This window comes from Bos taurus, chromosome 3, assembly GCF_002263795.3.
Source record: "Bos taurus isolate L1 Dominette 01449 registration number 42190680 breed Hereford chromosome 3, ARS-UCD2.0, whole genome shotgun sequence".
In the NCBI taxonomy this organism is placed as follows: domain Eukaryota; kingdom Metazoa; phylum Chordata; class Mammalia; order Artiodactyla; family Bovidae; genus Bos; species Bos taurus.
In genome coordinates, this window is record NC_037330.1 from 65,615,539 (window position 1) to 65,629,447 (window position 13,909).

Consider the following 13,909-nt stretch of genomic DNA (forward strand, 5'->3'; position numbering starts at 1 on the left):
CATGAGCCCTGGGCAGACCATAGCCTTGACTATACAGATCTTTGTCAACAGAGTGACGTCTATGCTTTTCAACATACTGTCTAGGTTTGTCATCATTTTCCTTCCAACAAGCAATCATCTTCTGATTTCATGGTTGCAGTCATCATCTGCAGTGATTTTCGACCCCAAGAAAAGGAAATCTGTCACTACTTCCATCTTTTCCCCTTCAATTTGCCATGAAGCAATGGGGCCATGATCTTAGTTTTTTGTTGTTTTTTTTTTTTTAATATTTAGCCTTAAGTCGGCTCTTTCACTCTCCTCCTTCACTCTCATCAAGAGGTTCTTTAAATTCCTCTTCACTTTCTGCCATTAGAGTGGTATCATCCACATATCTGAGGTTGTTGATGTTTCTGCCTATCTTGATTTCGGCTTGTAACTCATCCAGTCCGGCATTTCTCATGATGTGCTCAGCGTATAGGTTAAACAAACAGGGTGACAGCAGACAGCCTTGCTGTACTCCTTTCTCAATCTTGAACCAATCAGTTGTTCCATACAGTGTTCTAACTGTTGCTTCTTGGCCCGCATACAGGTTTCTCAGGAGACAGGTAAGATTGTCTGGTGTCTGGTATATCCATTTCTCTAAGAGCTTTCCACAGTTTGTCATGATCCACACAGTCAAAGGCTTTAGTGTAGTTGATGAAACAGAGATAGATGTTTTTCTGAAATTCCCTTGTTTTCTCTATAATCCAGCAAATGTTGACAATTTGATCTCTAGTTCCTTTTCCTTTTCGAAATGCAGCTTGGACACCTGGAAGTTCTTCGTTCACATAAGCTGAAACACAGCGTGCAAGATTTTAAGCATGACCTTCATAGCATGGGAGATAAATGCTATTGTCCAGTGGTTAGCACATTCTTTGGTCTACCCTTCTTGGGAATTAGGATGAGGATTGACCTTTTCCTGTCCTGTGGCTACTGCTGGGTCTTCCAGATTTGCTGACATAATGACTTCAAAATTTTAGTGGTTTAATTCTTTAGGGATTCAAATAGTTTTGCTGTAAGTTCATCGCATGCACTTGCTTTATTAACAGCAGTGCTTCTTAAGGCCCATTTGACTTTGTACTCCAGAACGTCTGGCTCTGGGTGACTAACCACACCATCGTAGTAATCCAGGTCATTAAGATCTTCTTCATACAGTTGTAGATGTTTCATGTATTCTTTCCATCTCATTTTGATCTCTTCAGTGTCTACTAGGTCTCTACCATTTTTATCCTTTATTGTGCCCATCTTTGGGCAAAATGCTCCCTTGATGTTTCCAGTTTTCCTGAAGAGATCTTTAATCTTTCCTGTTTTCCTATTTCCTTCTATTATTAAGCACTGTTCATTGAAGAAGTCCTTCTTGTCTCTCCTAGATATTCTTTGGAACTCTGCATTTAATTGGATGTGTCTTTCCCTCTCTCCCTTCCTTTTCACTTCTCTTTATTCTTCTGCTATTTGCAAAGCCTCTTCAGATAACTGCTTTGCCTTCTTGCTTTTCTTCTCCTTTGGCATGGTTTCATTTGCTGCCTCCTGTACAATATTATGGACCTCTGTCCATAGTTGTTCAGGCACACTGCTAACTAGATCTAGTCCCTTGAATCTATTCATTACATCTACTGCAAATTCATATGGGATATGAAGTCATACTGGCTGGCCTAGGGTTTTTCCAGGTTTTCTTTAGTATAAGCCTGAATTTTACTATAAGAAGCTGATGATCTGAGCCATAGTCAGTTCCAGGTCTTCTTTTTGCTGACTGTATACAGCTTCTCCATCTTCAGCTACAATTAATGTAATCAAGTTTATTTTGGTATTGACCATTTGGTGATGTCCATATATAGAGTCGTCTCGTGTTGTTGAAATAAGGTATTTGTTATGACTAGTGCATTGTCTTGGCAGAATTCAGTTAGTATAACTCCCTCTGTCACTTCCAGTTCCTATGTAATCACTAATGTGGTTTTTTGTCTTAATAGATTACCTTGCATTTTCTAAAGGTTTCTATAAATACAATCATACACATGTTCTCTTCTTTTTCATTGACTCAGTTAATTATCATTTTATTTCATCTATGTTATTGTTAACATCTGTAGTTTCATCTCTTTTACTGCAAAGCTATGTTCTAGTATGTTATTATATAAAAACTTGTTTGTCCTTTCACCAATGAAAGGACATCTTGGTTGTACTGCTATAAGGATTCTTGAACAAACCATCCTATGAACATATGCTTCAGTAAATATCAAGGTATACAGTGGCTAAGTAATTTGGCAGATGTATGGTTAAATATTTTCAGGAAATAAGCAAACACTCTTTCCCAAAGTGGCTGCATAATTTTACACTCTGGCCAGCAGTAAGAGAGTTAGTTACTTCAAATAATTGCCAACACTTGGTATAATCAGTCTTCTTAAATTTTTTATATTCTAAGAGGTATATCATGGTATCTCACAGTAATAGTGTATATTTTTAATTAACCTTTTTTTTTTCAAAATAATTAATTCACATGCAGTTGTAAGAAACACTATAAAGAAATGCCAAAACCCATTACCCAGGTTCCCCAATAATGATATCTTGAAAAATATAGAACAATATGCAGTCAGGATACTGACACTGATATAGTCAAGGTACAGAACATTTCCACCCCACAAGGATCCCTCTTGTCACCATTTTACAGACACATCTACCTTCATATCATTGTTTATTTGCTTTATTTGCTTCTTATTATTCTGTTTCTCTTTCTTTGGCTTCCCAGGAAAAGATTTCATCTGGATTCATTTAGAGTATATTGGAATATATACCTTTATACGATACAGAGGGTAGAGTGGTTATTTCAAATATTACTATATCAGTTCAGTTCAGTCTGTCAGTCATGTCCAACTCTTTGTGACCCCATGAACAGCAGCACACCAGGCCTCCCTGTCCATGACCAACTCCCAGAGTCCACCCAAACCCATGTCCATTGAGTCGGTGATGCCATACAATCATCTCATCCTCTGTCGGCCCCTTCTCCTCCTACCCTCAGTCTTTCCCAGCATCAGGGTCTTTTCAAACGAGTCAGCTCTTTGCAACAGGTGGCCAAAGTATTGGAGTTTCAGCTTCAACGTCTGTCCTTCCAATGAATACCCAGGACTGATCTCCTTTAGGAGATCTCTTTGCAGTTCAAGGGACTCTCAAGAGTCTTCTCCAACACCACAGTTCAAAAGCATTAATTCTTTGGCGCTCAGCCTTCTTTATAGTCCAACTCTCACATCCTTACATGACCACTGGAAAAACCATAGCCTTTACTAGACAGACCTTTGTTGACCAAGTATTGTCTCTGCTTTTTAATATGCTCTCTAGGTTCGTCATAACTTTCCTTCCAAGGAGTAAGCGTCTTTTAATTTCATGGCTGCAATCACCATCTGCAGTGATTTTGGAGCCCCCCAAAATAAAGTCAGCCACTGTTTCCCCATCTATTTGCCATGAAGTGATGGGACCAGATGCCATGATCTTCATTTTCTGAATGTTGAGCTTTAAGCCAACTTTTTCACTCTCCTCTTTCACTTTCATCAAGAGGCTCCTTAGTTCTTCTTCACTTTCTGCCGTAAGGGTGGTGTCATCTGCATATCTGAAGTTATTGATATTTCTCCCGGCAATCTTGATTCCAGCTTACACTTCTTCCAGCCCAGCGTTTCTCATGATGTATTCTGCATATAAGTTAAATAAGCAGGGTGACGATATACACCCTTGATGTACCCATTTTCCTCTTTGGAACCAGTCTGTTGTTCCATGTCCAGTTCTAACAGTTGTTTCCTGACCTGCATACATGTTTCTCAAGAGGCAGGTCAGGTGTTCTGTTATTTCCATCTCTTTCAGAATTTTCCACAGTTTATTATGATCCACACAGTCAAAGGCTTTGGCATAGTCAATATATATATATATATATATATGTATATATATATATAAATACAGTATATACAGATCATCTATTTACTGCTTTGAGTGAAGTGTAGAAACCTTACTTCAACTTAGGACCTTTTACCCTTCCCACCTTTGAAAAATAATTAGCCTAAGTATTTACTATCTATATATTTGGTACATTTTATGGGGTTAAAAATTTTTCCTTCATATTATGAAGGGAATAATAATTCTTCATAATTCTTTAAATTATGATTTAAGAAACACAATAAAAAGCAGTATAGTCTGTTACTTGTTCTACTTTATTCACTGTGACGTTCTTTTCTCTCAGAAGTTCTAAGCTTTCCTCTGTTATTGTTTGCTTTCTCTTTAGAGAACTTCCTTTACTTTTAGCTGTCCTTGGAGATGTAAGAGATGCAAGTCCAATCTCTGGGTCAGGAAGATCCTCTGGAGGAGGGTATGTCAACCCACTCCAGTATTCATGCCTGGAAATCCCTTGGACAGAGGAGCCTGGCTGGCTACAGTCCGTAAGGTAGCAAAGAGCTGGGCACAACTGAAGTGACTTAGCACTCATGCAAGCATAGTTTTGCTCATAACAAATTGTTTTAACTTTTCTTTCCTCAGAATATATTCATGTCCTCTTTATTCCTGAATGACATATTTGCAGGATTTAAAACTTGAGGTTAGCAGTTTGCTTCTTTCAGTATTTGAAAAATGTTGTGTCACTTCCTTCTTGCCTCTGTGATTTCACATGAGAAAACACTGTAATTTAAATTGACTTTCCTCTTGAAGCAATGTGTCAGTGTGCTATGGCTGCTTTATATGGTGTGTGAGTGTGTGTGTGTGTGTGTGTGTGTGTGTGTGTGTTGCTGTTGTTGTTCTTTGTTCTTCATTTTCATAACTTGGATTAAGTTTCCTGGCATGGATTTATTTGAGTTTGCCCATTTGGGGCTTTACTCAATTTTTTGAAACTATAGGTTTATGTCTTTCATCAAATTTGGGAAGTTTTTAGCTATTATTTCATCCAAAGACTTTTTCAAATACTTCAAGTACTCTCTTCACCTCCAGGACTTAATTGATATGGATATTAGCTCTTTTTATTTTTCTACATGTCATTTCTTTAGGCTACTTTCTTTCTGTTGTTGAGCTTGGGCAAACTCCATTGATCTCTCTTCAAGTTCACTGATTCTATACCCTGTCGTCTTCATTCTAGTATTAAAGCTATGCAGTGACATTTTTTAGTTACTGGATTTTTCAGTTTTATAATTTCTGTTTGGTCCATTTATGACTTCTATTTCTTTGTTGATTTTTTTTAATGTTCTTCTTTGTTCAAAAGAATTTGTAATTGCTTGTTGAAGCATTTTTGGATGGTTTTTTAAAAATCTTGTCAGATAAAATCAACATCTGATTCATCTTGATGTTAGCATCCATTGATTATATTTTCTCATGTTGTGATTTTCCTGATTCTACATGGAGTTAGTGTTATACTATGAGACTCTCAATTTTTTCTTAACTTTTGAGGGGGCAGTTCCTTGGGACAGAGTAACACTAGGCAATTGGGTATGCTCGCTCACTCCCACTGTGCCCCACTGACACACAAAAATGCTCCTACATTTTTGGGCACTGACTCACACTGCTGCTTTGCAGACAGTTGGGGTGGAACATAAGCTTCTCCTTGACCCTGATGATCCCTTCCCATTAAAAATAGGGCACCTATTCATACCACCTTATTACCTTTGTGTGGAGGGGTAAGATCAGCTTTCCATTGATCTCACTGAGCCGAGGATGTGGGAAGTGAAGGGATCAGGCCTAAACTGCCTTATTCTCGCAGGTTGGAGGCAGAAGCTCAACTCTCCACCGGGACCCCCGGACACCAGGAGAAAGGAGGTGGGGCAAGTAGATTGTCACCCAATCCCATTTCCATTACCCCCTTGTGCCTCCTGAGGGGGATGCTCAGCAGTCCACACTGGGAACGGGGGAGCTGTATGCAGACACAAGAGCATGGTTAGCCCTGCCCCTAACTGCTTACGTAGTTGTTTTCTGGTGAATATGAAAGTTCAGCTCTCCACTGGGTTTCAGAGACACTGAGAGTGGGAAGGAAGTGAAATACGTACTAGCATTTGCTTGTGCTGTGTTGTTTTATTTTATTGACATAAGGTAGGGTAGAAGGTCATCTCCCCACTACCATGGAGGAAGGTGATGTGAATTCTAGTGATCAGCCATAATTGCACTGTCTCTTTAGTCTCTTTGCTTCTGGGTATGGCATTGAGGCTAGGTAGCCCCAAGACCCCAATGACACTATCCTGGTGAGGGAATGGGTATAGCACACGCATCTGCTAGACAGATAACAGACAATCAGCTCCTTGCTGTGCCTGCCAGTACTGGAATTGACTTCCATGGGCAGGAATCTGGGATGGAGCAATACCTCTCCTCATGAAACATAGTGTCTTGGAAACCAATGTTTCATATATTTGTCCATTTTTTTGTGCCTTTCAGGCATAAAGGTAAACCTCGTCACTGTTACTCCATCTATTTATTTCAGGCCAGAAGCAGAAGGCCAAAATAAATCCTTTGAAATAACTATCAAACTCTTTTGAAAATGGTGATGAGTTGAGCTAAAGTCATCACAGTACCCAACTTTGTTGATGTGCAATCAAATGTAATTAGCTGAAGTACATCAGAGTACAAGATCAAAAAATGAGTCACATTGATATCCTCACCATAACAACTTTGCGTTTTAAAAATAGAGTTTTCCTCAGTAAGATCAATCAATAGCAAACTGGTGATTTATGTCTAGAGTCTGTTAAGCAATCTTTAGTGTTTTGTTGAAATGCAAACATGAAACGGTAATAGAGACACATTTATTCAAATAAGGAAAATTGATTATCATTTATGTACATTTGTGAATGGCTTTTATAGTTTAGTAAGTAGTTTGGAATAATGTAAATCTCTTGGTTTTGATAGATGTTAATTAAGGAAAGTTAAGTAAAGGGAATACAGAAACTCTTTCTGGTAAGTTTGCAACTCCTCTGTAAATTTAAATTTATCTCAAAGTAAAGAGTTAATTTAAGAAACTGTTCCCTATATTGTTATTATCATAGCTAATGACTTGAAATGTCAGAGTCATTTTCATTTCACTCTTTCAACCAGTCAGTCACCAATGCCTTGATTTTCACCTCTGTGCTGTCTATTATTTTCTGCAACACACTCTTTGCTCAAGTTCCCATTAGTTAGTTCTAGCTTGGATCACTGCAAAGGCCACACATTAATCTTTCTATGTCTAGGAAGGAAAAACTAACTTAAATTGGTCTCCCTCTGTGAATTGACTAGAACTGACTCACCTCATCACTTGGTAGCCACTTAACTCTTCTGGACCACAATGTCTTCAACTGTAAAATGGGAATAATTACAACAGTAAGACACAAATTATATATAATCTTAGAATCAGCAAAGTGCTTGCACTTTTAAACGCTAATGCATAATTACTTGCCCGACATGGCCAATTATAAACAATTGCTTCCAGGAAACTCATTTTACCCATATGTTTTAAGTTCACAAGCTTCTTGTGATCTTCTTGCATAAAAGTAGCCACCAGTGGTGACGTTAAAACCCAAAGCACACTGACATGCTTCAAGCCAAGTCCATCTTTGGGATTGCCGTGGCCTCTTATTTCTACCTTCTTCAATTTCAGCCTTGTAATATAGTAATACAGGACTAAAGCTGTTAATTTTCATTTTGTCACCTTCAGTAACTTCTCAAAGCCACATAGCTCTAGAGCTGCCTACAAATTAACCCCAAGTAAAATAAATCACCCTCAAATGATTGAATTGCCTTCCTGGATACAAGTAATAGCATTCATTGATTAATACACCTGTGAGTACATGGGTAAAACTAAGTAACAAATGGTTTAAACAAAATAATTTTTTTGCAAGTACAATTGAAGGAAACAATAGGACATGTTTTTAAGATTTTTCATGACATTTAAAAACCATCATCACTTTTACAATTTTTATAAAATTTTAATATCCTTTATGAGAATAAATACAAACTTTAGCAAGATTTACAGTCTTTAAAAATTAACACTATTTTGCAGAATTTTGCTTGACAAGTCACTGACTCAACCCAACTGGTTCAGAGGTCCAACACCTCCTTTTTTGCATTCATAACAAAAAAACAAATCATCAGAAATTTCTTAATGATAAGCAGCAATGAGATATCTTATATTTTTGATGAAGAACTGAGCATATTTTTTAAAATTAATATAAATATTTGAAAAAGATGAAAAACACCAAAGCAAACCTTGTATTTTAGTAGAATTTTCCAGTTTTCAATAAAAGTAACACCCAGACAGCACCATATGTTGGCTGGGTAGAGGAAGGAAGAGTGATGAATAATTCAGAGTTGCCGCCAGAACCTTAACATCATAATGGTTTTCATACTGCCTGGTTATTTCTTGCTGGACTCACTTAACTGGCAGAGTCCACATTTCCACAAGGCTTTATTCAGTGAAGAAAATCTATACTGAGACTCTAAGCCTTAACAAATTGCCAAGGGATGAGGCTAGAGATGACTGGAGATCTCTGCATATTTAAATATTCAGGAAGCAGACCTGATAAATATGGAAGGTAAAGCAGAAATTTAAGTGAAAGCAAGGTTCCTATTTGCTTCCCATGTACTTTGCCGGTTCACTGTGATGTTAAATAAGAACCTTGGCTTTCAGTATTGACAGATGAATGATCTGACTCTTGAGGAAGAGTTATTATCCAGTAAGGGCTTTGTGTTATACAAGCAATTCTGTTTTTGTTCTGGGGGCACTTGGCATAAAGATCCTCCACTATTACCTGCAGCTTGAGAATGCACAGCTGGAATGGCAGTGGATTTGTTATTTGTAAAACATCCATGAATTTCACCACAGGCCTTCTACCAACATGGAAGCATCTGTGAGTCAAACTGTTCCCCAGCTGTTCATCCACTACCTGCGGGTTCTTGTAGCACAGAGTCCCTATTAATACTGCCGGTTACCCTGCACCCCTGATGAGTCCATACAAAATCATTCCTTTTATACTACAGTTTAATGCACAAAATCCCTTAAGATTCTTTTTAAAAATTCATGGCTTTTTTAGAATCACTGCCAAAGTTTCTGGGGCAACTCTCCACATTTTCAACTGAAACCTTGTTTGCTTCCTAAGTTTTGCAAAAAGTTCTCCCTTCCAGGCACATACATTCTTGGTGCTTTCTTGCACACACACATACACACATGGAGAAAATATCTATGAAAGCAAGATGCAAAGATTAAATAGAATAAAAACAAAATGCCAGACTGAGCTGTTTTAGGACTTATCTTCAAAAGCACAATTGCTTCAGGACCCCTTAAAAATAGCTTTTCTTATTAAAGCTCTGAAAATTTTAATTTCCTTAACAGTGACATACATATTTTAACTTTAATTAAAAGCTTTAGTGATACTAATTTGTAACATTGCACCACTGTACTTTTATTTAAAAACAAATTGAATTTATAAATCACTGGGTAAAGGGTATTTAACAGCTTTATTTCAGGAAATGGAAAAGGAGTAAATTTTCATACTAAAAGCAAAGCAATAATATATAATGTTTAAATTTGCAAAGAACATTTATTTTAAACACTGACTAATAATTGTGGTAAATGGATGATTACAAGATTGAATATTTCAACAGATTTTTGAAAATGTGAAAGAAAAATATGCAATGGCTTACTTTAAAATCTAGATATATTTGATGATTATATTTTGCTTTATCGCCCTCAAATTTCAATAAGATAATATTATCTAATGTAATACATAAACTTTGTAAGCAGCAATTTGCCATCTTTTCCACATCAGCAGATCTCCATTTCTTGTCATCAAATTGAATATTCTTTCCAGTACCCAGCGTTTCTTTTTCTCTGGATGTATGTGTCTTTGGATCTAAAGACTATAGATTCAGTTTACTAGGAATATAGTGTCAAGTGTAATAGCTTAAATCTGATGTATCACTCATTAACAAAGCAGTAGCCATAGAATTTCACTTCTATATGGATTTCTAGACCCCATCTGGATTTTCATGTGATTTTTGAATTTCAGATATTGGCCTTCTTTTTTAGATTTTAGCTATTTATTTGATTTGTTTGTACTCATAAATGAACATAAATATGATATATTTTTAAAAATAAAATTCTTGGTATGGAGGCCACTTTCAAATGGGGAATAACATATTTGGCTCTGTACTGAAAAAGGAAATAAGTCAAATACCTTCTACCTGTTTATATTGAAAGAAACACATTGTCAATTCATAACTAGAAGAATGATTAATAGTATATAATGTGCAAGCTGATAGAAAGAAATAGTGCGCTAAACTCATCAGCTTCTGATCTGTGGCCTACTTACCCCAACTAAGCAATATTTCTTTAAAGATATACCCACTCTTTTATTCCATTTATTCTTTTCAGTCATATCATTATTTACACAGCTCTTTCTCAAACCCAATCCCCATTGCACCACTTGAGTCTTAGTCTCATAATTATAGAGAATATGTTTTACAAATATCTCCTCAGTAAAATATTGGTTTAATTGAAGTTCAATTAATTAGCAGCTTTGTCTTATATAGACCAAACTTATAAAACAAATACTTCTGTTTTAAATTCTCACAGAAAATGTCTTCACTATTTGCAGTTAATTGTGTCAATGATTACTCAAATTCTTGTTCTGAAAAGTTACCATGTGGAATCAGAGAATTTTCTTTCATACTTGAAGTCCAACACTTTCTTTTCTGTAAGGTGAATATTTCCTATCCCCTGGCCATCCTCTTCTTCCCACTCCCAATCCCCACAGATCAAACTCAACATGCTAAAATCTCCACCAGTTATCACATACATAAATGTTTCAGAGACTAAGAAATCTTTTAATTCAAATTCTCTAATACTATAGATGAATGATAGATTATTTTTACCATTGACTTTATAATGACAATCTGTTATATATAAATTAAGAAGAGTAGCTACTTCTTTATCTTTAAAATGAGTTAGGCATATAAACACATATTATATATAATATGCACATAAATAGCTTAGTTGCAAGGTATTCAAGTAGTATTTTTTTTTTAAGACTCTATGTTTCAAAAGTATAGCTTGGTAATTTAGTAGCTCTTCCAGAATATAAGCAGGAGACATGGGTTTGATCCCTGGATCATGAAGATCCCCTGGAGATGGGAATGACAACCCACTCCAGTATTCTTACCTGGAGAATCCCGTAGACACAGGAGCCCAGCAGGCTACAGTCCATAGGGTCACAAAGAATCGGACACAACTGAGTGACTAACACACACACATACCAAAATATAAATTTCTATAGGTCTTCCCGTGTGGCTCAGTGGTAAAGAATCTGCCTGCCAATGCAAGAGACAGAGATGAGGGTTCTCTCCCTGTGTAGGGAAGATCCCCTGGAAAAGGAAAAGACAACTCCCTTCCAGTATTCTTGCCTGAAAAATCCCATGGGACAGAGGAGTCCCTGTGGTCTCAAAGAGTGAGACATGACTTAGTGACTGAGCATGCACACGTAGGCAGAATGGGAAAATTTCTGCCCATAGAGAACCAATCATAAGTTTCAAAAATAAGCATAAATAGATTGCTGAAAAATAGCTATTTTAATATTCCTTGGCCTTTGATATTGCTGGAAGCATGGGAAAAAATTAATTGTTCGTTTTTTTTTTTTTTTCAGTCCATTTGAGACAAGTATAAGCAGTCAAAGTTGTTTACCTAACTTTCACCTCTAGAACAGAAATTTCCAAATATTAAAGACAAAAAAAAAAAAAAAAAACAAATATTAAAGACAGAACATTTTCCACTGGTTCACAGGGAATTCTTCAGTAGCATCTTTAAACAAAAATCATAAAAAACTGTTGCAGTTCTTTTCTTATTCTCATTATTATACAATAATTATTGAAGGACATTATTTTAAAATATCAAAGCAATTGCTTTTCCAGTGAGGGGACTGAAGAAATAGGATACTTTCTCTTAACTGAATTATTCAGTATGACAGATTTCCATTAGAAATGGTATTAAAACTACATTCTGAATTTCCTGACTCTTGAGACTATGTTTGGACAATTATTTAGCTAGGGTGTCTAATATATCGGTAACTATAAAGGATCATTAATTCTTTCAGGGCACAAAGATATAATTTAAATTCTTAGGAAGAAACAGCTTGCCAGCTGTGACATTAACTCCCTGAAATAGTTAATAGAATGAGGAGTTTACATCCATCAAGTATTTTATAGACTTTGGATCATACTAGAATCAGAAATTGTCTTTAACTTTTTAAACAAACGTAGCTTTAATTGAATGCATGTATTTGTTATTTGCTTGGAAGTCAAGGCAAACGATTGTAACCTCACATGTTCTATATACTTTATAACTTATCTGTATGAATTTTCAAAGAAGGCATAACATGACAGTGATAGCAATGACAAACTTGCAACTTCAGAGTTTTAAGTGTTTTATTTTAGATTACATTATGCATCTATTAATAAAGGATAAATTTCTCTCAATGTTCAAATCTTATCTGTAAATAACAAAATAGGAATGCCTGGCAGTAGAACTAATAAAAAGTGGGTAGGTAGATACATTCTTATATTACTATTTTTGAGATCAAAATGAGTATCCGAACCCAACTGTAGTATTGTTACTTAATCATTTAATTGCAACCATTTAGATCCTTGAAGCAAATTTTATTTAGTGCTGATATAAATTTTATCCATGGGTTGCTGATATTCTGATAAAGTCAAAAATTTGTTTTGCCTATGAGAATATGAAAAGTAAAGTGAAATGTCTTGGTTATTTTGTTGAAGGTTTAGACAAAAGCAACCCATAGTGGTATTACTAAGAATACAGGACCTATAATCATGTACTTATAGTCCAAAATATAACATTTTCCTATAGTTTTATTTATAAATTATACTTCTCTGAGTTAAGGAACATGCAAGAAGAAAGATAAGGAGAGTGAGGAAATGAGGCAAAGAGGGCAAGAGAAGGAATGACAGAGAGAAGAAGAAAAAGGAGAAGGAAGAGGGAAGGAGGAACCTGAGGAGGGAGAGGAGGGGGAGGTAAGAAGAGGAAGGGAGCAGAAGGGGCGTGAATAGACAATCACTAGAGAGAGACATTGTACAGGAGGCAGTGATCAAAACCATCCCCAAGAAAAAGAAATGCAAAAAGGCAAAATGACTGTTGGAGGAGGCCTTACAAATAGCTGAGAAAAGAAGAGAAACTAAAGGCAAAGGAGAAAAGGAAAGATTAAGAAGAGGTGGCAAGAATACACAGAAGTACTATGCAAAAAAGATCCTCATGACCCAGATAATCATGCTGGTGTGACTACTCACTTAGAGCCAGACATCCTGGAATGTGAAGTCAAGTGGGCCTTAGAAAGCATCACTATGAACAAAGCTAGTTTAGGTGATGGAATTCCAGTTGAGCTATTTCAAATCCTAAAATGATGCTGTGAAAGTGCTGCACTCAGTATGCCAGCAAATTTGGAAAACTCAACAGTGGCCACGGGACTGGAAAAGGCCAGTTTTCATTCCAATCCCAAAGAAAGGCAATGTCAAAGAAGGCTCAGACTACTGAAAAATTGCATTCATCTCACATGCTAGCAAAGTAATGCTCAAAATTCTCCAAGCCAGTCATCATTACATAAACCATGAACTTCCAGATGTTTAAGCTGATTTTAGAAAAGGCAGAGGAACCAGAGATCAAATTGCCAACATCCACTGGATCATTGAAAAAGCAAGAGAGTTCCAGAAAAATATCTACTTCTGCTTTATTGACTATGCCAAAGCCTTTGACTGTGTGGATCACAAGAAACTGTGGAAAATTCTGAAAGAGATGGGAATACCAGACCACCTGACATGCCTTCTGAGAAATCTGTATGCAGGTCAGGAAGCAACAGTTAGAACTGGACATGGAACAACAGACTGGTTCCAATAGGAAAAGGAGTACGTC